At 45.4% G+C, this 26,689-nt stretch overlaps 1 long non-coding RNA gene across 2 annotated transcripts in view; it reads left to right on the top strand.

Moving 5' to 3' along the window:
- Nucleotides 1-313: 313 nt before the first annotated feature.
- The window catches only part of LOC104973577 (uncharacterized), a 45,663-nt gene continuing 19,287 nt past the window's right edge, over nucleotides 314-26,689 (top strand). The window contains exons 1-2 of one of the 2 annotated variants that reach the window (XR_009496710.1): nucleotides 314-589; nucleotides 4,067-4,233. This is a non-coding gene — a long non-coding RNA (uncharacterized lncRNA). Of the gene's footprint in view, nucleotides 590-4,066; nucleotides 4,271-26,689 lie in introns of those variants that run through there. The other variant, XR_810210.4, reaches the window with a different exon arrangement.

The following is a 26,689-nucleotide window of genomic DNA, read 5'->3' as shown; positions in this document are numbered from 1 at the left end:
ATTTTCACGAGCACCCTGAAGTCCTGAGGCTGTCTCCTGTTTGAAAGCTCTGAATAAGATCCCAGTCCGGACTCCTGGACTCCACCCCAGGCTTCCTGTTTAACCAGGGAAGTCAGACTTGTAGGGGGGAAGGCAGGGGTGTCACACGAGCAAGGGGCCTGGACTGGCCTGGTGCTGTGGCTGGTGAGGCAGGTGAGGCTGGTGCTGCATCCAGGTGGCGGGGCTGCCCTTCCCTGAGAGCTCCTGCCTTTGAAGGCTATGGGGGTGGGGGTGGGGGTTCGGGCCGTGGGTGGGAGCTGGGGTGATGGGCATGGCCAACATGTGCGGGCCCCAGGGCTGTGTGTTCTCCCCAGACTCTTCTCTGACGGGCACCTGGAGGAGATACCTCCACAGCAGCCCTGGTGATTCATGTGCTTTCTTTTCTCCAGGAGGCGGGAGGTTAGCACCTTGCAGGGGAGGAGGGGGTGAGCTGCAGGTCAGCTTCCAGAGGCTGTGGCAGTGAGCAGGTCACTGCAGAGTGGTTTACTGCTGGAGCAGAGCTTCACAGAGCACAGTGGGGGCTAAGAGTGCCTCCCCGCCCCAGCTCAGGGTGAGTGTACTTGCTGGGGTCGGGGGCAAGAGAGAGGGAAAAGAAAAAGGTTTAAAAAGAAAGGCCAATGAATTTCTCCAGATGGAGAAAATATGAGGCTTCTGCCCCAATGTTTGAGAGGCCATTGGTGATCTGTGTGCTGGTTATATCTTTGTAGCATGATAATAAGATAATAAACAACAATTACCTACCATAACTACTGAATATGCACTGTGTTCCATGTATTACGGTTTTAGAGTTCTCCAGAAAAACAGAACCAAGATAAAGATGTATTTGTATTTATTATCATTACTTTAAATATTTATTTATTTGGGTCTTAGTTATGGCACAGGATCTTTACCTGTGGCATGCAAGCTCTGAGTTGCAGCATGTGAGATCTAGTTCCCTGACCAGGGATCCAGCCCAGGCCCCCTGTACCGGGAGCATGGCGTCTTAGCCACTGGACCACCAGGGAAGTCCCTCTTATGACTATTATTACAAGGAACTGACTCATGTAATCACGGAGACTGAGAAGTTCTGCCATCAGCGAGTTGGGACCCCAGCAGTGCTGACGGTGTGTTTCCAGTCTGAAGCAGCCAGTCTCAAGATCCAAGAGCAAGTGTTTCAGTCTGAGTTCAGAGGCAGGAAAAGATGAATGTCCCAGCTCCAGGCAGTCAGGCTGGAAGGAGTTCCCTCTTACTTAAGGAAGGGTCAGCCTTTCTAGTCTATTTAGGCCTTGACTAATTGGATGAGGCCCACCCACACCAGGGAGGGCAATCTGCTTTCCTGAATCACATGTTAATCTCATGTAGGAACACCCTCCCAGACACGCCCAGTATAACGTTGGAGCAAATATTTGGATACGCCATGGCCTGGTCAAGTTGACACATGAGTAATTTAGCCAATCACATATAGTAATTTAGGTGCACTCACTCATTTAATCCTCCCAATGATTCTATTAGAGTAACTCATTGTTTTCATCCCCATTCGACAAATGAGGAAAATGAGGCTCAGAGAGGTTCATTAACTTTCTCATAAGCCTCTCAGCAGGTAGAGTGGCACAGTTGAGAGTCAAGTCCAAGTCTTTCTGATATGAAAACCACTGTACTGTACTTCTTTCCAAGCCAATCATCCCCCTGCAGGCACCCCTGGAAGCTGCTACCATTCTCCTGATGAAGCATTTGACCTTGACTATTGCATGGTACACCTGTCAAGGTTTTCATTTACAAACAATAGAAAAGACTCTGGCTGATTGAAAAAAACAAAGGTGGCAGGGGTTTATTAAAAGGCTTTTAAGTAAGCCACAGAATCACTGGGTGAGCTAGAGAACAACCGTGGGGGCTGCACAGTTAGACAGAGGCCAAGAAAATATCTGACATTTTCAGCATCTGCTTTGGCAGGTGGTCCCTGCCTCCCACCCAGAACTTTGAGGTGAAGGCTCACTCCAAACGTTGGTAGGGGTTCTGACACCAAGGTGGCAAAAGCCACTGCACCCACTGAATGGTGACTGCGTGGTGCAGAGGGTTGTTTCCCACCCTAAAGGTAAATGTGACGATGGCCAAGGCCATATTTATTTATTTATTTGGCTGTGCCGGGTCTTACTTGTGGCATGTAGGATCTAGTTGCAGCATGTGGGATCTAGTTCCTAGACCAGGGATTGAACCCAGGTCCCCTGCATTGGGAGTATGGTGTGTTAGCCATTGGACTGCTAGGGAAGTTCCAGCAATGACTGTCTTAATCCATACTTTCTCTTGCACGTGGCTGCATGGCTGTGGTGACGTCTGCCTTCAAAGCTGCCAGCTTGCCTCCAGAGGAGCCACCTATGGTTATTGGGACCCTCGCTGACCATGCAGGGCACACTGTGCGAGAGAGGGCACATGAGCCTGTGAGAGCCGATCAGGAGGGTGCAGTTCTAGAGAAGGTCCCCAGGAAGATTTGACTTCTGCTTTGACCTGACAGCTGGCCCCGGGCAACTGGAGGTCCTTCACCCTGCCCCCTGTCCTTGGAATGTGCCCTTTGCTTGTCCTCCCTGCTCCAAGAAGTTGCAGGGGACTTAGGCTTGAGACAGTGATGTGTCCAGACCATCTGGACTGTGCGTCTGACTGCACCCAGCTGAGGCCTCTGGGTAAGCTTTCAAGATTCTCGAGGGCGGGGCGGAGATCTTGTTGTCTTGCAGCCGCTCCAGACGCCACGTGAGTTCCCTTGCTTATTAAACCTGCTGCCTACCAGTCTGAGGTGTCTGTCTCTTTCTTCCGATTTCACCCAGGAAGCTCCTGAAGAGGCGTGTGAACCGACAGGGCAGAGGCCTCTCATTGTGACACTGACGAGGATGCAGTTAGCGTCCAGTCATGTTCTTTACGGCGTCTTTTCCCTGTGGCAGGAGATCCAGTCGCATCATGTTATTCAGCTGTCATGTCTTGCCCGTCTCCTTTAACCCAGCTGTAATATTTTTAGGTTCTTTTGTCCAAAGCCCAACCTTTATTGGCAAAGTCACTTTTAGAAAATAACATACTTCATTCGCATTTCAGACTCTCAACATGACCACCTGAACAGCATCATTGAATCTTTCTGAAGGCGTGGTTCCTTTGGCACAAAGCAGGCCACTTTTTTTTTTTTTTTTTAATTTCATGCTTCAGAAGGTTAAAAAAAAATGAACATTTTACAAGATTCCCTTTTCTCTTTCTCGGGTGCGCTGAAAACCCTGAGTGCCACGAACAAGCAAGAAGGAGGCACCTGACCAACGATTTTGGGGTTGCTTGAATGACCGGCTGTATCAGACGATTAGGACCGAGGACAGTTTAACTCATGAGTCTTCATGACACCCCATGGGGTGCAGTCCGGGAGCACCCCTTCCTCAGTCCCCCTCTTCATTGTCCCCATTCCCCAGTGCACTTTAAGAAGCCAGCATGCTCACCTGTGATTGCATTTTAGGAGGAGGAGCCTGTAACAGACGCTCAGGTCTCAGAGGCCTATTACTGGCCCCAGAGTCAGCTTCTCTCTTCTCCCAGCCATCCGGGTATTTGAAAGGAGTATCTGTGTGAGTAATATCAATACTCATTCCATGAAGGGATTCCAAGTGAAGTCATTCAACTGCTGACAGATTTAGATGCTCGAAAACAGGCATTCACGTCACTTCCCTCACACTGACACGCACATCCGAACGCCCACTGGAAGGATGGTCAGGATCCGGAGCCATGGAAGACTCCAAGTGGGGGAAAACTTGTGCAGACGGTCGGAGCAGCCCATCAGCATTGTTCTTCCCCCTCGTCCCTCCACCCTCTCCTCTGGAAGGAAGGCCGCTGCGCCTCCCTGCTTGATCTCTGCAGGTCGACTTCAAGCCTGTTGGAGGCGGTGGGATCCTCCCTTGTCAGTCATGGTCGAGTCTTACCTGCCCGTCTAGAGTGGCAGTATGTGTTTCCCGACACACTCTTCTCTTGGTTCCTACCAGACCTCGTGCATTCATCGACCCTAAACACGGTTTGTCTGTTCTGTCTCCAGGCCCGCATTCGTGTGCTCCTTCCACATGGAACTCCTGCCCGTCAAGCTCCTAGCCTGCCTGCAAGAGCAGATGCACATTCTCCTTCCTCCATGGAGCCTCCTCTGACCCCTTCATGCCTCTTCCCTGGGCCCCAAGCACATAGTAGGTGCTTGGTTGTTACTCTGAAGTGAGTTGAGTAAATGAAGGGGAAAACCCCAAACTGCTCATTGCCTCTATTACTCTTAGTAACGCTGATTAGAGTCACAGAAATTATAGCACAAGTGGGCTAAGGGACTATCCAGGTCACAGGAGAGTGGATGGTTGCCAAGGATCGGATTCAATTAATTTGAATTTTATGTGTTCTTTTTCTGTTTGTGCTGGGAGGCTGGACATAGAGATGAGTGCACGAGGCCACTTGGCCCTGACAAGAATGTGATCTTGCTGATGCTGAGTTTGTCCGGGAACCAGAAGTCTGATGTTTGTAAATATTCCTTTAAATGCAAGCATTAAGGGTAGAGGTTGTTTGTTTAAGTTCTTCCGGAAGAGGGTTGACAATCCCAGTGTTACATGCTTGTGGCAGAGGCCAAACTGACCTGCTCGGATCCCATGAGGCCCTACCTTGCAGGGTCCATGTCACTGGGGCCACTCCACCTCCCACCACTCCCCTACCCCCGCAGCTGGTTGAACGTTCTGTGCCATCCGTGGTCTTGTTTCATCCCTCCTTGCTGACCGCGGGGCAGGAGAGGAGGGGAGCAGGAGCCTCAAGACTGACGGAGCTGGGCTCCCGTGTCATTGACCCGCTGCCCACGTGGCAGCTCCTTAGAAGCAAAGGAATTTCTGTTAGTAACTGACCTTTGCTTTGGTGTAGCTTTCTGGAGCCTGCACACATTTTTCATGGCTGCTGCCTCATTCAGCCATCGAGGGAGCCTGTAAATTAGGCAGTGAAGCTATTATTTCCACTTTTCGGAGGAAACCGAGGCTCAGAAAGACTACCAGCTTTGACCACATAACTAGAGTGTGGCAGCACGGGAATCAGAGCCTTGTTTTAATGACTGCTCCCGCGCGCTCTCCACTCTACACACCACCTCGTGCAAACATTAAGAGTTTTGTGCCGTCCGATGTTCAGTCATTGGCGTTAAGCTGGTTATTGGGTGATATAATGTAATGATAGCGGTGTATCATGCATCTGCATGCTAAATTGCTTCAGGCATGTCTGACTCTTTGCGACCCTATGGGCTGTAATCTGCCAGGCTCCTCTGTCCACGGGATTCTCTAGGAAAGAACACTGGAATGGGTTGCCAGTTCCTCCTCCCGGGGATCTTCCCAACCAGACTGAACCCGTGTCTCTTATGTCTCCTGCATTGGCAAGTGGATTCTTTACCACTATCACCGCATCTGTGTAGATGGCCAGAGTCAAATATACCTGGTGGAGCAGAATTTTCCAGTTTTATTTTTTTGAAACAGGTGTATTATGTAGTTCAGAAAAATGTAAAACTATAAAAAGGCGTAAAGTGGAAATCTGGAAATCTTCACTTCGTTCTGTCCCTATCCACCCCGTTTCACCCACATACCCAAAGGTAGCTCACTGCTTGTGCTACTTTACAAGCTGTTTCGAATGTTTTCCTCAGACCAAGGTTGATTTGAGTCTTTTCTCTTCTGGAAGATGGACTCATTCGACAATGTGGAGTCGTTTAATCATGTGTCTTTGTTTGTGTGGCTGGGTCAGGTCTTAGCTGCAGCAGGCGAGTTCTGGTCCCCTGACCAGGGACTGACACTGGGCCCCTGCACTGGGAGCACACGGTGTTAGCCACTGGAGCACCGGGGACATCCCAGTGTCACATGGCTTAGCACGAAAAACTTACCTATCGAGTCCAGAATCTGACTTTGAGTTCAAACCAAAGGTCTTTTAAAAAAATAACTTTATTTATTTAGTTTTGGTTGTGCTGGGTCTTTGTCGCTGCCCACGGGCTTTCTCTAGCCGCAGTGGGTGGGCTGCTCACCGCAGTGGCTTCTTTTACTGTGAAGCACGAGCTCCAGGGCGCACGGGCTTCAGCAGTTGCAGCTCCCGGCTCAGTGGTTGGGCACACGGGCTTAGTTACCCCACGGCATGTGGGATCTTCCTGGATTAGGGATCAAACCTATGTCTCCTGCATTGGCAGGTGGATCCTTTACCACTGAAACCAAAGATCTTATGGTAAACCCCAGAGTAGTATTTGTGTATAGTTACAGAATTGGGTTCTTCTTTTTTACTCAGTTGGGAAAGCAATTCCAAAATATTCAAGTGTTGGCAGTGTTCAAACAGCCTTGTGAACAAGCTGAATTCACCCAAGAAATAGCCATGCCTCCTGGCTCAGTCCCTTGAGGACTCTGACCCAGTAGACATCTTCCTGTTGTATTGCCAAGGGGTGTTTAGCGGGTCCACATTAGGATTCAGTAAAGTGCATGAAATGTGATGTGGTGTTCAAGCTCCCAGCTGGTTTGAGTCAGGGCGTCACTGTTCTGGTGCAAACTGACAAGGACTATGGTGAAACAGGGACCCGTGGGCAAAACATCTTCTACCGTCCCAGATCAATGCCTGTAACAGGAGCACCTCAAGTAATTTAATTCTGGCTATTTAGTTTCACAAAAGAGGAATTTCAATAGTGCTGAAAGTGACTGGGGAGATATCAGCAAACATGTCACATGAAGGAAAGGAATAGCACCCACAATGTACCAAAAACATAGCTAACAATGGGTTATAACCAGTGCTGAGACCTCTTCCTCGCTGTAATGTCCAGCGGAGGGTGTGGGTTGCAGTGGAGTTGAGAACCATGTTGAGGGGCAGCATAAGCAGCTGATGGACCCCAAGGCATCAGCATAGCATAGAAGCAGGATCCCCAAAGTGTGTGCACACATGTGCACATGTGTGTGCATGCATATGTGTGCACAGGTGCATGCGTGTGCTGCCACCTCCCACTGCAGATGGCAGGGATATGAACAGTCCTCACCCTGGAAGCTGAGGAGCTGACTCTCTGCAGGCTGACATGAGAGAGGGTCAAGGCGGAGAGGGCGTCTAGTCTGTGTCTTTTTGGTATCTTGGAAAGCCCTCCCCCGACCTCTGTTTTGTTCTAGGATAAACAGGATTAGAGGTGACTCCTCGGTCCTCAGTCTGCAATTACGTACAAGTCCTTTGTAGCTAGCTCCTCTCAGTCTGCATGAATGACCAGTGGGGGCTGACTGGGGTGCCCCTCACAAAGGAGAAAGCACATATCACATAAAATCCCACTGAGAAGGCAGGGGGAGAGATGGCACAGAGAAGTCAGTGGAAATGAAGCCTCCAGGACAGAATCACAAGGGGTGGGAAACATTTGTCCTTTTTCAATCATGGAAGCCGGAGTGGGTGGACAGGCAATAGTTAGCAGCAGAGGGACCCTGAAAGTTGGGGGGCCCTGTGCCATCACGTCCTGAACATCATCTGGATGGTTTGACCACTCTGAATCAGGAGGACAGCTGTCTACATTTTCATTGGAGTCTGGAGAAATAGCAATTTGAAATTTTCATCACTGGCAGGTTCCAGAAATTCTCAACTTGGATCCATGGACCCCCAACACCAGATATTCTCATTCATTAGATGTGCTCTTTTTTTTAACTTAAAAAAGTATTAATTTTCATTTTTGGCTGCGCTGGGTCTGCTGCTGCATGTGGTCTTTCTCTAGTTGGGGTGCACTAGCTTCTCATTGCAGTGGCTCCTATTGCTGAGGAGCACGGATTCCAGAGCACAAGCTCAGGAGTTGTGACACAGGCTTAGTTGCATGTGGGACCCTCCTGGACCAGGGATCAAACCCGTGTCTTTTGCATTGGCAGGCAGATTCTTTTCCACTGTGCTCCCAGGGAAGCGCCATTTGATATGCTTTTGGAGAATCCCATGGACAGAGGAGCTGGCAGGCTACAGTTGATGGGATCACAAGAGTCGGACATGACTTAGCTATCTTTCTTTTCCTTTCCTTAACAAGCATCCCAGTTGTCTCCTCTGTAGACAGTCTCTGGATACTTGGAGCACAGAGTCGATCAGAGTGAGACTGAGCCAGGAAAGTCCCTGTGTTCCGTGGGCCTCTTGCTGGTTTCAGTCACTCAGCAACTAGCCCACATTCGGATTAGATAAATCTGGGCTGGAATTCCCACCCCACCACTTTATAACTTGATCAAAGAACCCAGCCTCTCCACCCTCAGTTCACGCAATTTGTGTGAGGGGTAAGGGAAGTGACGTGTAAATGCACAGGCATCTGGCACAAAATAGGCGCCCAGGAAATTTGCATTTTTATTGTTGTTGAGATTAACTCTTAAATAATTCCTGTTTCTCTTCATATCTATCATTTATGCTCTACTGTGTTTTATCCCTTGGCTGTCGTGTAGAGCTTAATCAAATAGAATAGGACATTGATAAATGATGGTGAATCCCTTCCAAGAGTGCCTGCTCTCATTTGGCACCCTTTTCCCTCCTTGCTGGGAAAAGTCTTGCAGAGATGTGCCAGTGTTATTTTCCCAAATATTTTACCTGTTGCTCTTCCTTGCCTTGTATAGACACACTGTTGGTTCCAGGATTATATAGGACAATGGTCTGAGGTTCAGGAGGGTTGGGCAGCCAGCATGGAAGCTGGTTGGAGAGGAAAGTGGCCCCAGTTCATGCTGGACTCAACAAGCCAACCTCTGAGATTAAACAGAGGTTGAGATCCAGAGTGTGGCCTGAATCGGTGCGGTCAGGTGTGACAGGTGAGATGAGGACAGGAGGTGGGGCCAGGTAAGCCAGTGGAAGCGAGGCCAGGAGTAAACACTCAAGGAGAGATGGTACCAGTCAGAGCTGGAGAGGTGCCCAGGGTCTGAAGGGTTGGGGGTTATGAGCTGGAGAAGGAACGAGAAGCACCAGCACCTAGAAGTCAGGGAGGTCATCCCTCGGCCAGGTAAGAAGCCAAGGACTCCTCCCTGAACGACAGGAACCATTAGACACAACTGGGCTGGAGCCAAGAAGGAGAAGAAACAGGAAGACCTGCCTACCTGGCAAGTGACCTGCCAGAGGGCGAGCAGGTGCTCCAGGAAAACACTATTCAGTGCCTTGCACAGGTGAGGATTACAGCAGAAGAAACGTGCCCACCCAACCCACAACTGTGCAAGGCATGTGGTAGATAAGGGGCAGACACTGACTAGATTAGTTCTCGACCAGTTAGGAAAATACATTTCAGGGCTTCTTTTCACATGACTTCTTCCCTGAGGTGAGGAATCCAGGTTTGGAGAAAGCAAGTCATCTTTTTTTGTCCTGGTTATGATTTAGTGAAGTTTTTGGTGGCTCAGATGGTAAAGAATCTGCCTGCCTGAGTCGGGAAAATCCCCTGGAGGAGAGTGTGGCAACCCACTCCAGTAGTCTTGCCTGGAGAAGCCCATGGACAGAGGAGCCTGGCGGGCTACAGTCCATGGGGTCACAAAGAGTCAGACGCAACTGAGTGACTCACACTTCACTTTTGCCCCAGGAGGGTAAGCAGGACTTGTTGTTTCATCACGGGATTCCTTTGAAGTCCCCTCCGCACAAACCTCCCTCCCCACAAGTTTCTGCTGAACTGGGATTCTAAGATTAGCTGTTTCCTCCCTCCTCCCCCAGGCAGAGTTGGGGCCTAGAGACACTGTGCGCAGGGGGACGGCCTGGCTGGGAGGGGCTGCACAGGTTTAGCTGGAACTTGGTTGAGTCTTTCTTAAAATGGAAGCATGTCTGTTAGGACTACTACTTTTGGCTACAATAGAAACTCCAAGATGACAGCGGCTTCAATAAACAGGAAGTTTCTTCTCATATTTAAAAAGTCCCTTAGAAGCAATCCGGAATCTTTTATGAGATGAATGGATAAACTGTGGTTCATCCAGGCTGCTGCTGCTGCTGCTGCCAAGTCGCTTCAGTCGTGTCCAACCCTGTGTGACCCCATAGACGGCAGCCCACCAGGCTCCCCCGTCCCCAGGATTCTCCAGGCAAGAACACTGGAGTGGGTTGCCATTTCCTTCTCCAATGCATGAAAGTGAAAAGTGAAAGTGAAGTCGCTCAGTCGTGTCCGACTCTTAGCAACCCCATGGACTGCAGCCTACCAGGCTCCTCCATCCATGGGATTCTCCAGGCAAGAGTAGTGGAGTGGGGTGCCATCATCCAGGCTACGGAATACTAATTCAGCAATAAAGAGAAGTGAGCTTTCAAGCCACAAAAAGGCATGGAGGAGATTTATGCACATATAACTAAGTGAAAGAGGCCAGTCTGGAAAGGCTACGTATTATCTAAGCATATTCTGGAAAAGGCAAAACTATGGAAACAGTAAAAAGATCAGTGGTTGTCTGGAATTCCAAGGGAGGGAGGGATGAGCAGATGCAGCATAGGGGGTTTTCAGGACAGTGAAACTATTCTATATGATACTGGGATGGTGGATCCCTGTCATTTTCATTTGTCAAAACCTACAGTATGTACAACATAAAGAGTGAACCTGATGTAAACTATGGACTTTAGTTTATAATAACGTATCAATATTACTTCACTGAGGGTAACAGATGTACCACTTTCAAGCAAAATTCTGATTTAAGCAAGAAAACCGTGGGTAGGAGGAATTCTCTGAATTTTCTGCTCAATTTTTTTCTGTAAACCTGCTGCTGCTGCTATGTCACTTCAGTCGTGTCCAACTCTGTGTGACCCCAGAGACGGCAGCCCACCAGTCTCCCCCGTCCCTGGGATTCTCCAGGCAAGAACACTGGAGTGGGTTGCCATTTCCTTCTCTCTGTAAACCTAACACTGTTCAAAAATGAAGCCAAAGAATTAAAACAAAAAAAGTCCAGTGTAGAATAACTCGGGCTGGAGTGGTAGTTCTATTGCTAATCTGAGATTGAAGAAACAGTCATCTTTCTGCCCTTCTAGCTAGCGTGTACCTCTCACCCTCAGGGTCTTCCTCATGGTCCAGGATGGGTATGGAGCACCAGCTATCTAAGTTCCAGGCAGCAGGAAGGAGGATCCCACTTGACCTAACTTTCATTTATGAATCTTCCCAGAGTCCTACACAATACTTGCATTTGTATCTCCTTAGTCACACACAGTTTCAAGAGAAGCTGGGAAATGTAGACTTTTCTCTGGGTGTCTTTGCACCCCTAGTGATACTGTAGTTCTGTCACTAAGGAAAAATAGAAGGGGCAAGACTCTTTAGAGTCCCTTGGACTGCAAGGAGATCAAACCAGTCAATCCTAAAGGAAATCAACCCTGAATATTCATTGGAAGGACTGATGCTGAGGCTGAAGATCTAATACTTTGGCCACCTGATGCGAAGAGCCAACTCATTGGAAAAACCCTGATGCTGGGAAAGATTGAGGGCAGGAGGAGAATGGGGCGGCCATGGATGAGATGGTTGGATGGCATCACCAATTCAATGGCCATGAGTTTGAGCAAACTCCAGGACTTGGTGAAGGACAGGGAAGGCTGGCAGGCTGCAGTCCACAGCATCACAAAGAGTCAGACATGACTGAGCGACTGAACAACAGTTGGCTAGCAACTAGGTCTCTCTACCTCATTTTTTTTTTTTGGCTCCACCATGCAGCTTGTAGGATCTTAGTTTCCTGACTGGTGATCGAACTCACGTCCCCTGCAGTGGAAGCATGAAGTCTTTATCATTGGACCACCAGGAAAGTACCAGGGAGGCACAATTCTTCTTAGGAGCGTAGGGTTTGGCCTTTTCAAGAAGCTCTGTAGTTTCTCAGTGACCCTGCTTGGGGGACAACACTGCTGGGTCTTGCTCCAGCCTGGAGGAATTTCAGAAGGAATCTGTGACTGAGGAGGAGTGTGGGGACTGCTGGACTGGACAGGTGCTATTAGGAACACTTTCCACCCCCTGGCCCCTTCCAACAAAAGCTCCCAGGGCTGCAGGCAGACACCACTTTTCTACCCTCATATTGGAGGGAGAAGCGGAATGGAGCGAAGGATGACTGGGGTAGTAACAGGAGTGCAGTGGCAGCGCCCTGGGCCTCCTCCTCTGGGGGAGGGAAGGCCTGCCTGTGTGCCAGGCGGGGGCTGGGGGCTGGGGCAGCAGGGCACGGCCCCTGTTTTCTATGCAGTGTGAAGTGGAACAAACACACCAACTCCCAGTTCCTTTAGCCAGGCTGGGTGCCCTCCCTCATGAATCACAACCCTCCCAGCAGAGCAGAGCTGCTGGCAGTTGACGGGGCTTCTGTCTGACAATGCTCCCCGTGATCTTCCCGGTGTGTCAGATGCCCTGTTAATTGCTCTGAATGACGGCACAGCACTGGAGGGCAGAGCAGTGGGTGAGGCTGTGACAGGGGAAGAGAGCAGGGATTCATCCAAGGAGACACTGGATCTGAGCAGACAGACCCGTGATGTATGTGGTCTGTCAGCCTGTTAGGTGGTGAAACCTCCTAACTCCCCACTGAGAGCTGTCGGTGTTGGAGCCAAGGGTGGGGGAACCTCTGAAACTCCAGCCACGTGTTGGACTCGAGGGTTGAGGGTGTTTTCTCTGCCCCTCCCCTCTCTGCTTCCTAGACCCTGGGGGCTGACAGAGCCCAGATAATTAAGGTTCAATATCTTTTTTTTTTTTTTTTCCCTGTGTGAAGAAAACACTTTATTTTAAAAACCATTATGTGTTGTGCTGGGCTTAGTCACTCAGTCGTATCCGACTCTTTGGGACCCCATGGACTGTAGCCTGCCAGGCTCCTCTGTCCATGGAGATTTTCCAGGCAAGCATGCTGGAGTGGGTTGCCATTTCCTCCTCCAGGGGATCTTCTCAAGCCAGGGTTCAAACCCAGGTCTCCCACATTGCAGTCAGATTAACATCTGAGCCACCAGGGAAGCCCATGAATACTGGAGTGAGTAGCCTACTCTTCTCCAGGGATCTTCCTAACCCAGGGTCTCCTGCATTGCAGGTGGATTCTTTACCAGCTGAGCTACCATATGTCTGCTTAAATATAAAGTTAGCTAACAGTGGCCATCAGGTATGGAGTAACATGTTACCTGACAATTATCTGGACTTATTTAGCAGTTATTCAAAGGGCCAGCTTGGGGAAATGCCAGGGAAGTGAGCAGTAGATTTAAACCTCAAATCTATATGCTGCTGGCCAGCGTGAGGCCCCCCTCTCTGTGTTTTCTTTCTCTGGTGACTTCAGGCATGTTGATGCTTATCCTTGGAGTGCTCCAAATCTGGGCTTAGTTCCTGAATGGTGTTTGTCTTTCCAGAGACAACAAAGACAGACACAGATGATTGTGGGATGAATCGCAAAGAGACACAGGTGTCATTCTGCTTGAATTACTTAAAAGACTCTTTCTTGCTATTGAAACACTTGTAACTATCCTGCAGAGAGAGATAGACAGAGGAAAAGAAATTTAGAAATGAATGAGAACTAAATTGCAAAATCACATAGCAATTGTCCTAGCTGTCAGATCTGTCGCTCCACCCAAAATCTTCCTCAACAAAATGATTTCCCTTTTTATCACTCCACATTATCATTTTTTATCATTCATTGTTCATCTTAAACATGGACTGGGCAGAAAGTTCTGCCTTTTCCCATTTATCACTCACAAAAAGCTTGTTTCTATGGTGTCTTTTTGAAGGTTTATATGAGGATATGTGCGCTTAGTTGTTCAGTCATGTCTGACTCTTTGCAACCCCGTGGACTGCAGCCTGCCAGGCTCCTCTGTCCATGGGCATTCTCCAGGTAAGAATAGTGGAGTGGATTGCCATGCCCTCCTCCAAGGGATCTTCCCAACCCAGGGATCGAACCAGGTCTCCTGCATTGCAGGAAGATTCTTTACTGTCTGAGTCACCAGGGAAGCCCCTTATATGAGGATGCCGCTGCTGCTGCTGCTAAGTCACTTGAGTCGTGTCCGACTTTGTGCGACCCCGTAGACGGCAGCCCACCAGGCTCCCCTGTCCCTGGGATTCTCCAGGCAAGAACACTGGAGTGGGTTGCCATTTTAACAGAATGCAATTTACTAATTCTGGCAAAAAGCTCCCCAAAGTATATGCTATTCCCTAGAGAATCCCATGGACAGAGGAGCCTGGTGGGCTACAGTCCATTGGGTCCCTAAGAGTTGGACATGACTGAGCAACTAACACACACACACACACACACACACACACACGAGTGCTTATTCATTTTAATCAGTTGCAAATTGTGTAGATACAGCGTCAAGATAGAAAATGCAACGTTTCTTGGTTTGCTACTCACAGAGAATAAAATGGGTCCTGAAAGATTTGGGCTCAAGCATGTAACATTTTATAGAAAAAAGATTTTCTTAAATTTTCCAATCAGAAAAGACTTCTTCACATTTCAGACAATATTTTTCTACAGGATATAAGAACATGATTATAAAAATGAGAAAATAATCCTTCTTTGAAATTAACTTTTTCAGATCATTGCAGCAAAGTCATAGCATTAAAATGAAAATAAAATTATAACTGAGATAAAATGACTTTATAATACAAAAAAGCAATCAGCATGCTTGCTTGAGAAATCCCATGGACAAAAGAGTCTGGCAGGCTACAGTCCATGGGGTCACAAAGGAATCAGACACGACTGAAGTGATTAAAACAACAACAAAAACAGTGAGAATAACACTAATTTAAGGAAATTTTCCAAGTCAGTCTTGAGAGAAGGATAAATCATTGTAGATGATTTAAACAAATGAATTTTACAGGCTCATGGACTTGAGCAGTTTTTTTTTTTTTGCCAAACCCATGGCACATGGACTATTAGTTTCCGACCTGGGATCCAGCCTGTACCCCCCTCATTGGAAGGCAGATTCTTAACCACCGGGCCACCAGGGAAGTCCCTGGCTGTGCCATTTGCATTTTCATCAGCAGTGAGTGACAGTTCCTGTTGCTTCACATCCTTACCAGCATTTGGGGTGATCAGTAGCTGGGATTTTAGGCATTCTAATAGTGTGCAGTGATATCTTATTGTTGTTTTAATTTGCAAGTCCCTAATGACTATGATGTTGATCATATTTTCATATATTTATTTGCCATTTGTATTAATATGTCTTCTTTGATGAGGTGTCCTTTCAGATCTTTCACTCAATTTTTTTTTCTTTTTTTTCTGGCTACACTGAGTGGCTTGTGGGACAATTTCTCAATCAGGATGGAACCCAAACTCCCAGCAGTGACAGCACTGAGTCCTAATCACTGGACTGCCAGGCAATTCCCTTTTGCACAACTGAAATTCATTTTTGTTTTCTTAGTTTTAAGAGTTCTTTGCATACTGTAGATATCAGTTCTTTATTAGATATGTGTTTTGCAAAATTTTCCTCCAAGTTTATGGCTTATGTTCTCATTCTCATGACAGTGTCTTTCAGAGCAGAAGTTTTAAATTTTAATGAAGTTTTATAGTTGCCAGGAGAGAAGGATAGGGGAAAGAGATAGTTAGGGAGTTTGGGACCGACATGTACACACTGCTATATGTAAAATGAATAACCACCAAAGACCTGCTATATAGCACAGGGAACTCTGATCAGTGTTATGTGGCAGCCTGATGGGAGGGGATCTGAAGGGAGAATGGATACATGGATATATATGGCTGAGTCCCTTCACTGTTCATCTGAAACTATCACAGTAATGTTAACTGGCTGGACCCTAATAGGAAACAAAAAGTTTAAATTATTTTTAAAATTTTAATGAACTTCAACTCACCCTTCTTTCTTCCATGGATTATGCCTTTGGTGTTGAATCTATAAGTCATTGCCAAACCCAACGTCATCTAGATTTTCTCCTATGCTGTCTTCTAGGAGTTTTATAGTTTTGCATTTTACATTTAGGTATACGATCCACTGTGAGGCAGTTTTGTGAAGGGTGTAAGGTCTGGGTTTAGATTCTTCGTTTGTTTGTGTTACCTGTGGATGTCCCGCTGATCAGCGTTGGTTCAAAAGACTGTCTTTTCGCAATTGAATTGCCTTCGCTCCCTTTCCAAAGGTCAGGTGACTATATTTGTGTGGGTCTCTTTATGGGCTCTCCGTTTTGTTCTATCGATCTATTTGTCTATCTTTTCACCAAGCGCACACTATTTGATTACTGTAGCTTTATAATAAGCCTTAAGCTAGGTGGTGTCGGTCCTCCAATTCTGTTGTTCTCCTTAAACCTCACGTTGGTTCTTCTAAGTCTTTTGCCTCTCCATATAAACTTTAGAATTGATTTGCTGATATCTACAAAATAACCTTCTGGTGCTTTGATTGAGATGGTGTTGAATGTAATCATTATATACATTTTTGGTGGGTCTCTACCTATCTCTACCTAGCAGTAGAATTGTTGAATTGTGGAGAAAGCATATGTAAGCTTTCATTCAATTTATGTTCAGTTTTCCAAAACTTGTTTTGCAAATTCACATACCAACCAGAAGTAGGTGGGAGTTTAAGTTGCTCTGTATCCTTGCAGTATCCAGTGTTTTCCCCTTTATCTGTTTTGGTAGGTGTATAATGATATCACATTAAAATTATAGTTTGCATTTCCCTGGTGACTAATGAAGTCGAGAACTTTTCAGATATTTATTGGATATCCTCTTTTGTTGAGTTTCTGTTCAAGTCTTTTGTTCATTATTTCTATGAAATATTCTTTTCCTTATCGATTTGAAGGGTTTTTTTTCCTATTCACAATGTGAGTCCTTTGTTGAGCATGTATTGCAAATGCTTCTTCCAATGTGTAGGTTCTATTTTTAATCTGCTAATAATGTCTCTTCGATGAATAGGAGTCTTCATTTTAATATTTTCCAACTGAAGTCATTTTTTTCTATTATTACCAAAGTTTTTGTGTCTTGTTTAGGAAATCTTTGCCTCCTTCAAAAATTGAGGGAGAGCAAAATTTAGTCATCAGAATGGGGCTGTGTGTAATAATAAATTTACTTATTCATATACCTATTTGTGCCATAAATATTTATTTCCTGGTATATTTATATAATGGAATACCATACAGTAGTTTAAGTGAACTACAGCTGCATGTATTAACAAGAATGTATCTCAAAAGCATTATGCTGAATGAAAAGAGTCACAGAAGCATGGAGAATATATAGTATACTATATATAGTATATTACTATACTATAGTAATATAGAGTAGAGTAATAGTTGAAATTTAAAAAAAAATTTAGTTTTATTTATTTATTTGGCTGAGTCGTGGCATGCAGGAACTTTGATCTTTGTTTTGACATTCAAACTCTTAGCTGTGGCTTGTGGGTTCTAGCTCCCTGACCAGGAATCGAACCCAGACCCCCCAGCATTGGGAGCACAGTCTGAGCCACTGAACCACCAGGGAAGTCCCAGACTAATAGGCAAAATTAAACAACGTGTTGTGTAGAAACTCATACGATTGTGGTATATCCTTCAAGAAAAACGAGGGAATTGTTGATGTAAAAGTCAGGTGTACAAATACATCTTAGAGGATGCAGAGGGGTGTGGTCAGGGAAAGCACATGGGGACTTCTGATATTCTGATAAAGCTCTGTCTCCTAAGTTGGTTGGTGGCTCCAGGTGTTTATTTCACTATTTTGTACCTGTACAGTCCACGCACTCTTTTGAATGTAGGATATAGTCACAGTAATAAAAGGGAAAACAAAAGATGAGCATGTAGATTGAAGGGACACACCCAGTCTTATGCAGAATAGATACAAATATGTCCTCACACAGACACAGCAGGGAAACCACAGCAGCCTAGCATCACCAGAAAGACAGGTACCTAAAAACAAGGATACTTTGACTGACAGTGGGCTTAGCAGATGCCAGCAGCTACCTAATGACATCTCCAGACTGCTGAAGGAAAAGAATTCCTTACCCACAGGTTATTCCCAAGATCTAAGGTGCAATAAAAGCAGCTTTTGGCTCCGTCTCTTCATTCTTTCTAGGGATATTTCTGCACTGTTCTACAATAGCATATTGGGCACCTACCAACCTGGGGAGTTCATCTTTCATTGTCCTATCTTTCTGCCTTTTCATACTGTTCATGGAGTTCTCAAGGCAAGAATACTGAAGTGGTTTGTCATTCCCTTCTCCAGTGGACCACATTTTGTCAAAACTCTCCACCATGACCTGTCCATCTTGGGTGGCCCCACACAGCATGGCTCATAGATTCATTGAGTTAGACAAGCTGTGGTCCATGTAATCAGATGGGTTAGTTTTCTGTGGTTGTGGTTTTCAGTCTGTCTGCCCTATGATGGAGAAAGATAAGAGGCTTATGGAAGCTTCCTGAAGGGAGAGACTGACTGAGGGAGAGACTGGGTCTTGTTCTGATGGGTGGGGCCATGCTCAGTAAATCTTTAATCCAATTTTCTGTTGATGGGTGGAGCTTTGTTCCCTCTCTGCTATTTCAGTTAAGTTCAGCTCAGTCGTGATCAACTCCTTGCGACCCCATGAATCGCAGCATGCCAGGCCTCCCTGTCCATCGCCAACTCCCGGAGTTCATTCAAACTCATGTCCATCATGTCGGTGATGCCATTCAGCCATCTAATCCTCTGTTGTCCCCTTTTCCTCCTGTCCCCAATCCCTCCCAGCATCAGTCTTTTCCAACGAGTCAACTCTTTGCATGAGGTGGCCAAAGTATTGGAGTTTCAGCTTCAGCATCAGTCCTTCCAATGAAAACCCAGGACTAATCTCCTTTAGAATAGACTGGTTGGACCTCCTTGCAGTCCAAGGGACTCTCAAGAGTCTTCTCCAACACCACAGTTCAAAAGCATCAATTCTTCGGCGCTCAGCTTTCTTCACAGTCCAACTCTCACATCCATACATGACCACAGGAAAAACCATAGCCTTGACTAGATGGACCTTTGTTGGCAAAGTAATATCTCTGCTTTTGAATATGCTATCTAGGTTGGTCATTAACTTTCCTTCCAAGGAGTAAGCGTCTTTTAATTTCATGGCTGCAATAACCATCAGTAGTGATTTTGGAGCCCCCCAAAAAAAGTCTGACACTGTTTCCACTGTTTCCCCATCTATTTGCCATGAAGTGATGGGACCAGATGCCATGATCTTAGTTTTCTGAATGCTGTGCTTTAAACCAACTTTTTCACTCTCCTCTTTCACTTTTATCAAGAGGCTTTTTAGTTCCTCTTCACTTTCTGCCATAAAGGTGGTGTCATCTGCATATCTGAGGTTATTGAGATTTCTCCCAGCAATCTTGATTCCAGCTTGTGCTTCTTCCAGCCCAGCCTTTCTCATGATGTACTCTGCATATAAGTTAAATAAGCAGGGTGACATACTTGACGTACTCCTTTTCCTATTTGGAACCAGTCTGTTGTTCCATGTCCAGTTCTAACTATTGCTTCCTGACCTGCATACAGGTTTCTCAAGAGGCAGGTCAGGTGGTCTGGTATTCCCATCTCTTTCAGAATTTTCCACAGTTTATTGTGATCCACACAGTCAAAGGCTTTGGCATAGTCAGGAAAGCAGAAATAGATGTTTTTTTGGAACTCTCTTGCTTTTTCCATGATCCAGCAGATGTTGGCAATTTGATCTCTTATTCCTCTGCCTTTTCTAAAACCAGCTTGAACATCAGGAAGTTCACAGTTCACATATTGCTGAAGCCTGGGTTGGAGAATTTTAAGCATTACTTTGCTAGCATGTGAGATGAGTGCAATTGTGTGGTAGTTTGAGCATTCTTTGGCATTGCCTTTCTTTGGGATTGGAATGAAAACTGACCTTTTCCAGTACTGTGGCCATTGCTGAGTTTTCCAAATTTGCTGGCATATTGAGTGCAGCACTTTCACAGCATCATCTTCCATGATTTGAAATAGCTCAACTGGAATTCCATCACCTCCACTAGCTTTGTTCGTAGTGATGTTTCCTAAGGCCCCACTTGATTTCACATTCCAAGATGTCTGGCTCTAGGTGAGTGATCACACCATCGTGATTATCTGGGTCGTGAAGATCTTTTTTTGTTCAGTTCTTCTGTGTATTCTTGCCACCTCTTCTTAATATCTTCTGCTTCTGTTAGGTCCATATCATTTCTGTCCTTTATTGAGTCCCTCTTTGCATGAAATGTTCCCTTGGTATCTCTAATTTTCTTGAAGAGATCTCTAGTCTTTCCCATTCTGTTGTTTTCCTCTATTTCTTTGCATTGATTGCTGAGGAAGGCTTTCTTATCTCTCCTTGCTATTCTTTGGAACTCTGCATTCAGATACTTATATCTTTCCTTTTCTCCTTTGCTTTTCGCTTCTCTTCTTTTCACAGCTATTTGTAAGGCCTCCTCAGACAACCATTTTGCTTTTTTGCATTTCTTTTCCATGGGGATGGCCAAGGTAAGAGAAACAAAGTAAAATGGTAGGTGTTGCAAGAGGGCATCAGAGGGCAGACACACTGAAACCATAATCACAGAAAACTAGCCAATCTGATCACATGGACCACAGCCTTGTCTAACTCAATGAAATTAAGCCATGCCATGTAGGGCCATCCAAGATGGGCAGGTCATGGTGGAGAGGTCTGACAGAATGTGGTCCACTGGAGAAGGGAATGGCAAACCACTTCAGTATTCTTGCCTTGAGAACTCCATGAATAGTATGAAAAGGCAAAATGATAGGACACTGAAAGAGGGACTACCCAGGTTGGTAGGTGCCCAATATGCTACTGGAGATCAGTGGAGAAATAACTCCAGAAAGAATGAAGGGATAGAGCCAAAGCAAAAACAATACCCAGTTGCAGATGTGACTGGTGATAGAAGCAAGGTCTGATGCTGTAAAGAGCAATATTGCATAGGAACCTGGAATGTCAGGTCCATGAATCAAGGCAAATTGGAAGTGGTCAAACAGGAGATGGCAAGAGTGAATGTCGACATTCTAGGAATCAGCAAACTAAAATGGACTGGAATGGGTGAATTTAACTCAGATGACCATTATATCTACTACTGTGGGCAGGAATCCCTTAGAAGAAATAGAGTAGCCATCATGGTCAACAAAAGAGTCCGAAATGCAGTACTTGGATGCAGTCACAAAAACAACAGAATGATCTCTGTTTGTTTCCAAGGCAAACCATTAAATATCATGGTAATCCAAGCCTATGCCCCAACCAGTAATGCTGAAGAAGCTGAAGTTGAACAGTTCTATGAAGACCTACAAGACCTTTTAGAACTAACACCCAAAAAAGATGTCCTTTTCATTATAGGGGACTGGAATGCAAAAGTAGGAAGTCAAGAAACACCTGGAGTAACAGGTAAATTTGGCCTTGGAGTATGGAATGAAGCAGGGCAAAGGCTAATAGAGTTTTGCCAAGAGAATGCACTGGTCATAGCAAACACCCTGCTATTTACCTGGGGCCAAACTGTGGTGGAGGTAATGAAGATGATGGTGACCTCCCTCAAAAGATCCCATGCATGCTCCTTTCCCTGGGTTCTGGTGCACAAGGTTCTGTTGTGCCCTCCAAGAGTCTATTTCCCAGTCCTGTGTAAGTTCTGGAAATGAAGAAAGGAAGCTTCAAAGAGAAGGCTGAATATGACGAAGGAGGCACTCTTTGACCAGAGAACAAGTAGCAAGGGTACTTCAGGCAGAAAGTATCACTGCTTCTGTAAAGGCATACAGATGGATAATAACTTTAAAAACTCAGAAATGAAAGTCACCCAATAGCTTTAGAAAATAAGGTCAACAAACGAACAGGAGTGTGACATTAAAATGAAACCAGTTTTGGACTTCCCTTGTGGTGTGGTGGACAGGAGTCTGCCTGTCAACGCAGGGGACACGGGTTTGATCCCTGGGCCCGGAAGATCCCACGTGCTGTGGAGCAACTAAGCACCTGTGCCACAACTCCTGAGCCCGCACTCTAGAGCCCTCGCTCTGCAACAGGAGAAACCACTGCAGTGAGAAGCCCGTGCACCGCGACGAAGTGGAGCCCCCGCTGGTTGCAACTAGAGAAAACCCACGTGCAGCAACGAAGACCCAGCACAGCTGAGAATAAATAAATAAAATTATTTTTAAAAAATTATTAAATGGAGCCAATTTTATGATTTTGCACTGGGCTTGAGTAAGATACTAAGCAAAATCCGTAAGTTTGCTCATTAAAGTAAGTTCATGGGACTTCCCTAGTGGTCCAGTGGTTAAAAAACTCCACACTCCAATGCAGGGAGCATGGGTTTGATCCCTGACCAATCTAGACAGCATATTAAAAAGCAGAGACATTACTTTGCTCATTCATGCAAAGATGGGCTCAATAAAGGACAAAAATGGTATGAACCTAACAGAAGTAGAAGATATTAAGAAGAGGTGGCAAGAATACACAGGAGAACTGTACAAAAAAGATCTTCACGACCCAGATAATCACGATGGTGTGATCACTCACCTAGAGCCAGACATCTTGGAATGTGAAATCAAGTGGGGCCTTAGGAAACATCACTACGAACAAAGCTAGTGGAGGTGATGGAATTCCAGTTGAGCTATTTCAAATCATGGAAGATGATGCTGTGAAAGTGCTGCATTCAATATGCCAGCAAATTTGGAAAACTCAGCAGTGGCCACAGGACTGGAAAAGGTCAGTTTTCATTCCAATCCCAAAGAAAGACAATGCCAAAGAATGCTCAAACTACCACACAATTGCACTCATCTCACACGCTAGCAAAGTAATGCTCAAAATTCTCCAAGCCAGGTTTCAACAGTATGTGAACCGTGAACTTCTAGATGTTCAAGCTGGATTTAGAAAAGGCAGAGGAACTAGAGGTCAAACTGCCAACATGCATTGGATCATAGAAAAAGCAAGAGAATTCCAGAAAAACATCTACTTTTGCTTTATTGACTATGCCAAAGCCTTTGACTGTGTGGATCACAACAAACTGTGGAAAGTTCTTAAAGAGATGGAAATACCAGACCACCTGATCTGCCTCCTGATACATCTGTATGCAGGTCAAGAAGCAACAGTTAGAACTGGACATGAACAACAGACTGGTTCCAAATTGGGAAAGGAGTACATCAAGACTGTATATTGTCACCCAGCTTATTTAACTTATATGCAGAGTACATCATGTGAAATGCTAGGCTGGATGAAGTATAAGCAGGAATCAAGATTGCTGGGAGAAATATCAATAATCTCAGTTACTCAAATGACACCACCCTTATGGCAGAAAGCCAAGAAGAACTACAAAGCCTCTTGATTAAAGTGAAAGAGGAGAGTGAGAAAGTTGGCTTAAAGTTTAACATTCAGAAAACTAAGATCACAGCATCTGGTCCCATCACTTCATGGCAAATAGATGGGGAAACAATGGAAACCTTATTTCTATTGTGAGTGACTTTATTTTTTTGGGCTCCAAAATCATTGCAGATGGTGATTGCAGCCATGAAATTAAAAGATGCTTACTCCTTGGAAGAAAAATTATGACCAACCTAGACAGCATATTAAAAACCAGAGACATTACTCTGCCAACAAAGGTCCATCTAGTCATGGCTATGGTTTTTCCAGTAGTCATGTATGGATGTGAGATTTGAACCATAAATAAAGCTGAGTGCCGAAGAATTGATGCTTTTGAACTGCGGTGTCGGAGAAGACTCTTGAGAGATGCCATGAACGCTTTGAGAACATGAACGTCACATTTTACAACCAGTGATGTGTTTCACTGGTTGTAAAACACAAAAAAAGCCAATTCAGGGCACTTTCACGACAAGTTGGACTTAATACTTTAGCATGACTGTTGATGTATAGCATGAAAGGATTCTGAGAGCGTCACTTTGTTCTCTGGGAAGAGTAGTATCCTAACTTCAGACTTTTCTTAAGTACACATGGTTAAAAGTATACTTAACAACAGAAACACAATGTAGGACTTCCTTGGTGGCTCAGTGGTTAAGAATCCACCTGCCAAAGCAGGGGACACGGGTTTGATCCCTGGGCCAGGAAGATTCCACATGCCGTAGAGCAGCTAAAGCCATGTGCTACACCTACTGAGCCCATGTGCCCAGAGCCCACGCCCCACAACAAGAGAAGCCACGGCAATGAGAAGCCCACGCCCCACAATGAAAAGTGGCCCCACTCACTGCAGCTCGAGAAAGCCCGTGTGCAGCAATGAATACCCAGGGCAACCAAAAATAAAATCAAATAAAAAGAAATAAAATATATAATTTTCAAACTAAAAGAAGAAACTAAGAGAATAAAAAAATATCGCAGGTAGGAAATGAGCAAAATGAAGCATGAAAAACGCATGATAAATAGAAAACCAAGAATTATCTGGTAGAGACAAGTCTCCGTAACAAGCCATCATGATAAACTCGGGCAGTTAAATCATATATTGAATTATATACTAATGAGCAGAGTAACCAATTAATACTTATGAGAAATTAACAAAATCTGGCTCTGTGCTATTCTCAAAGAAGAAAGGTCGAAAGTGAAAAGGATGTTCAGGCAAAACACAAAGTGGGCATAGCAGAGGTTGCATTGAGGTGGAAATAACTCAGGCTGAAGGCCTCTAGAGAGGAGTGGGGTGGTTGGGTGGTGGAGGGGCTAGTGAGGAAGTGATGTGAGACAAGGGTGAGAGGTCATGTGCAGATCTTTAGGAAGAACATTCCAAGGGTCCTCAGGGAGGAAGAAATTTAACATGTTCGAGGAGCAGAAAGGCCAGGGAACTGCTGAGAGAGTGGTGCAAGAAATGATCAGGAAGGACCTGGGAGAATATTTGCATTTTATTTTTAGTGCAGTGGGGGTCAATTGAAGAGTTTCCAGTAGGAGAGTCATATGATATTTTTAAAAAATATTTACTTCTATCTATTTCTATTTATTTATTTCCCTGTGCTGGGTCTTGGTTGTAGCATACGGGATCTTTACTCTTTGTTGGGGTGAATGGGATCGAGTTCCCTGATCAGGGATCACAGAGTGCAGAGTTTTAAACACTGGACCACCAGGGAAGTCCCCTCTCCTAAATATTTCAGTAATCATCTTCTAATAATAAGAATATTGTCTTACACAACCATAAGAAATTTTCAAAAGTCTTCAATATGATCTAATATCCAGTCCATGTTTAAATTCTCCTAGTTATTCCCAAAGCGCCTTTCTTAGTTGTTCATTTTTTTTCAAGCCCACATTTACCAAGTTTCTCTCATCACATCTGGTTATAAAGGCTCTTTAGTCTATTTAAATGTGGACCATTTGTCTCAGTTCTTGACACTGATATTTTGTTTTTGTTTTTAAAATCAACTGTATTGGGTATACTTTAGATTTTGTAAATTGCAGTCATTTCACATGTACTGTTCATACCTTTGACAGATGCAAGCATCAGTTAATAATCTTCATGCCAATCAAGACACAAATCTCTGTCATCCTAAAAAGCTCCTCTGTGCCCCTCTGCAGTCATTCTTCCTCTCTGCTCCTGGGCCCAGGCAACCATTGATCTGCTTTCCACTCTCATATTGATTTTCTGAAGAGGCAAGGCCAGTTTGTCTTGTAGAATGTCCCACGTGTCTAATTACATCCTTGTCGTGTTATTATCTTGATGTCCTAGCTATCGAATTTTCTGTGCATTGAAGGTAGGACTAAAGGCTTAATTGTGCTTAGTCGCTAAGTCGTGTCCGACTCTTTGAGAGCCCAGGGACCGTGGCCCTCCAGGCTCCTCTGTCCATGGGATTCTCCAGGCAAGAGTACTGGAGTGGGGTGCCATGCCCTCCTTCAGGGGATCTTCCCCACCCAGGGATCAAACCAACATCTCTTACGTCTACTGCACTGGCAGGCAGATTCCTCACCACTAGTGCCACCTGGGAAGCCCCAAAGCCTTCATTTAGGGGCAGGTTAAATACTCCATAGGTGGAAGAAATGCTTCACAGGTGAAATGGGGTGCTCCCTGTGGCATCACCTCAAGAGGCCCAGTGCCACGTGCTCCACTGTTAGGGATGCCAAGCTTGCTCCCTTGGTTGAGCTGTGGCCTCGGCTCCTGAGTGATACTAATCTGCATTCAAGGTTGGGAGTCGTTGCAATAAAGGAAAGATAGAGCCTCCGAAAGTCCATCAACTAAAGAGGAGGAACAGTTTCCAGCCTCCGGGAGTGATCATACTACTATATGGACGCTGCAGTGGCGGTGGAATAAAGTTTGAAGTTACTGTTCTCTTTTATACACATGCATCCTTCCTCATGCATGTATGTGTGTGCGTGCACACATATATATATTACACACGTGAGATGCTCTTCCTGTAAGAGATCCAGTGACACAACAGGAATCAAAGAAGCATACCTCGGGACTTCCCTATTGGTCCAGGGGCTAAGACTCTGCACTTGCAATGCAGGGGATGTGGGTGCTGTCCTGGCCAGGGAGCTGAGATTCCTCATGCCGCATGGCCGAGAAAGAGAAAGAAAGAAACGCACCTCCTCCTTATTCTCACTCCCACACCAGTTCCGTAACACCGTGCCCCCCCACTGTAAGGGCTCCCTTGCAATTCCTCAGGCTCCTTTCTGTGCACTTTGAGCACCTTCATGCACACCCATACTTTTGTTCCTGCAAAAATGAGATCACGTTACCTAATTTGATCTTTTTAAAAAATTTAACAATTTTCATGGCTAATGCTTCTTTTTAACAGCTATTCAGTGTACTTGGATGTTTGTTATGGCTCATTCTCTGGTTTACTTAGCTTTTCCCCTATATAGACATGCTTTCTGGTGACTTTTGTTTGAACTGATGTAAAAACTCTTAGAGCAGTAACCCCCAAACACAAAGTTAGATGAGCATAAT

Source organism: Bos taurus, chromosome 12 (genome assembly GCF_002263795.3).
Source record: "Bos taurus isolate L1 Dominette 01449 registration number 42190680 breed Hereford chromosome 12, ARS-UCD2.0, whole genome shotgun sequence".
Taxonomy (NCBI): Eukaryota; Metazoa; Chordata; class Mammalia; order Artiodactyla; family Bovidae; genus Bos; species Bos taurus.
This window is presented reverse-complemented; position numbering and strand designations above follow the sequence as displayed.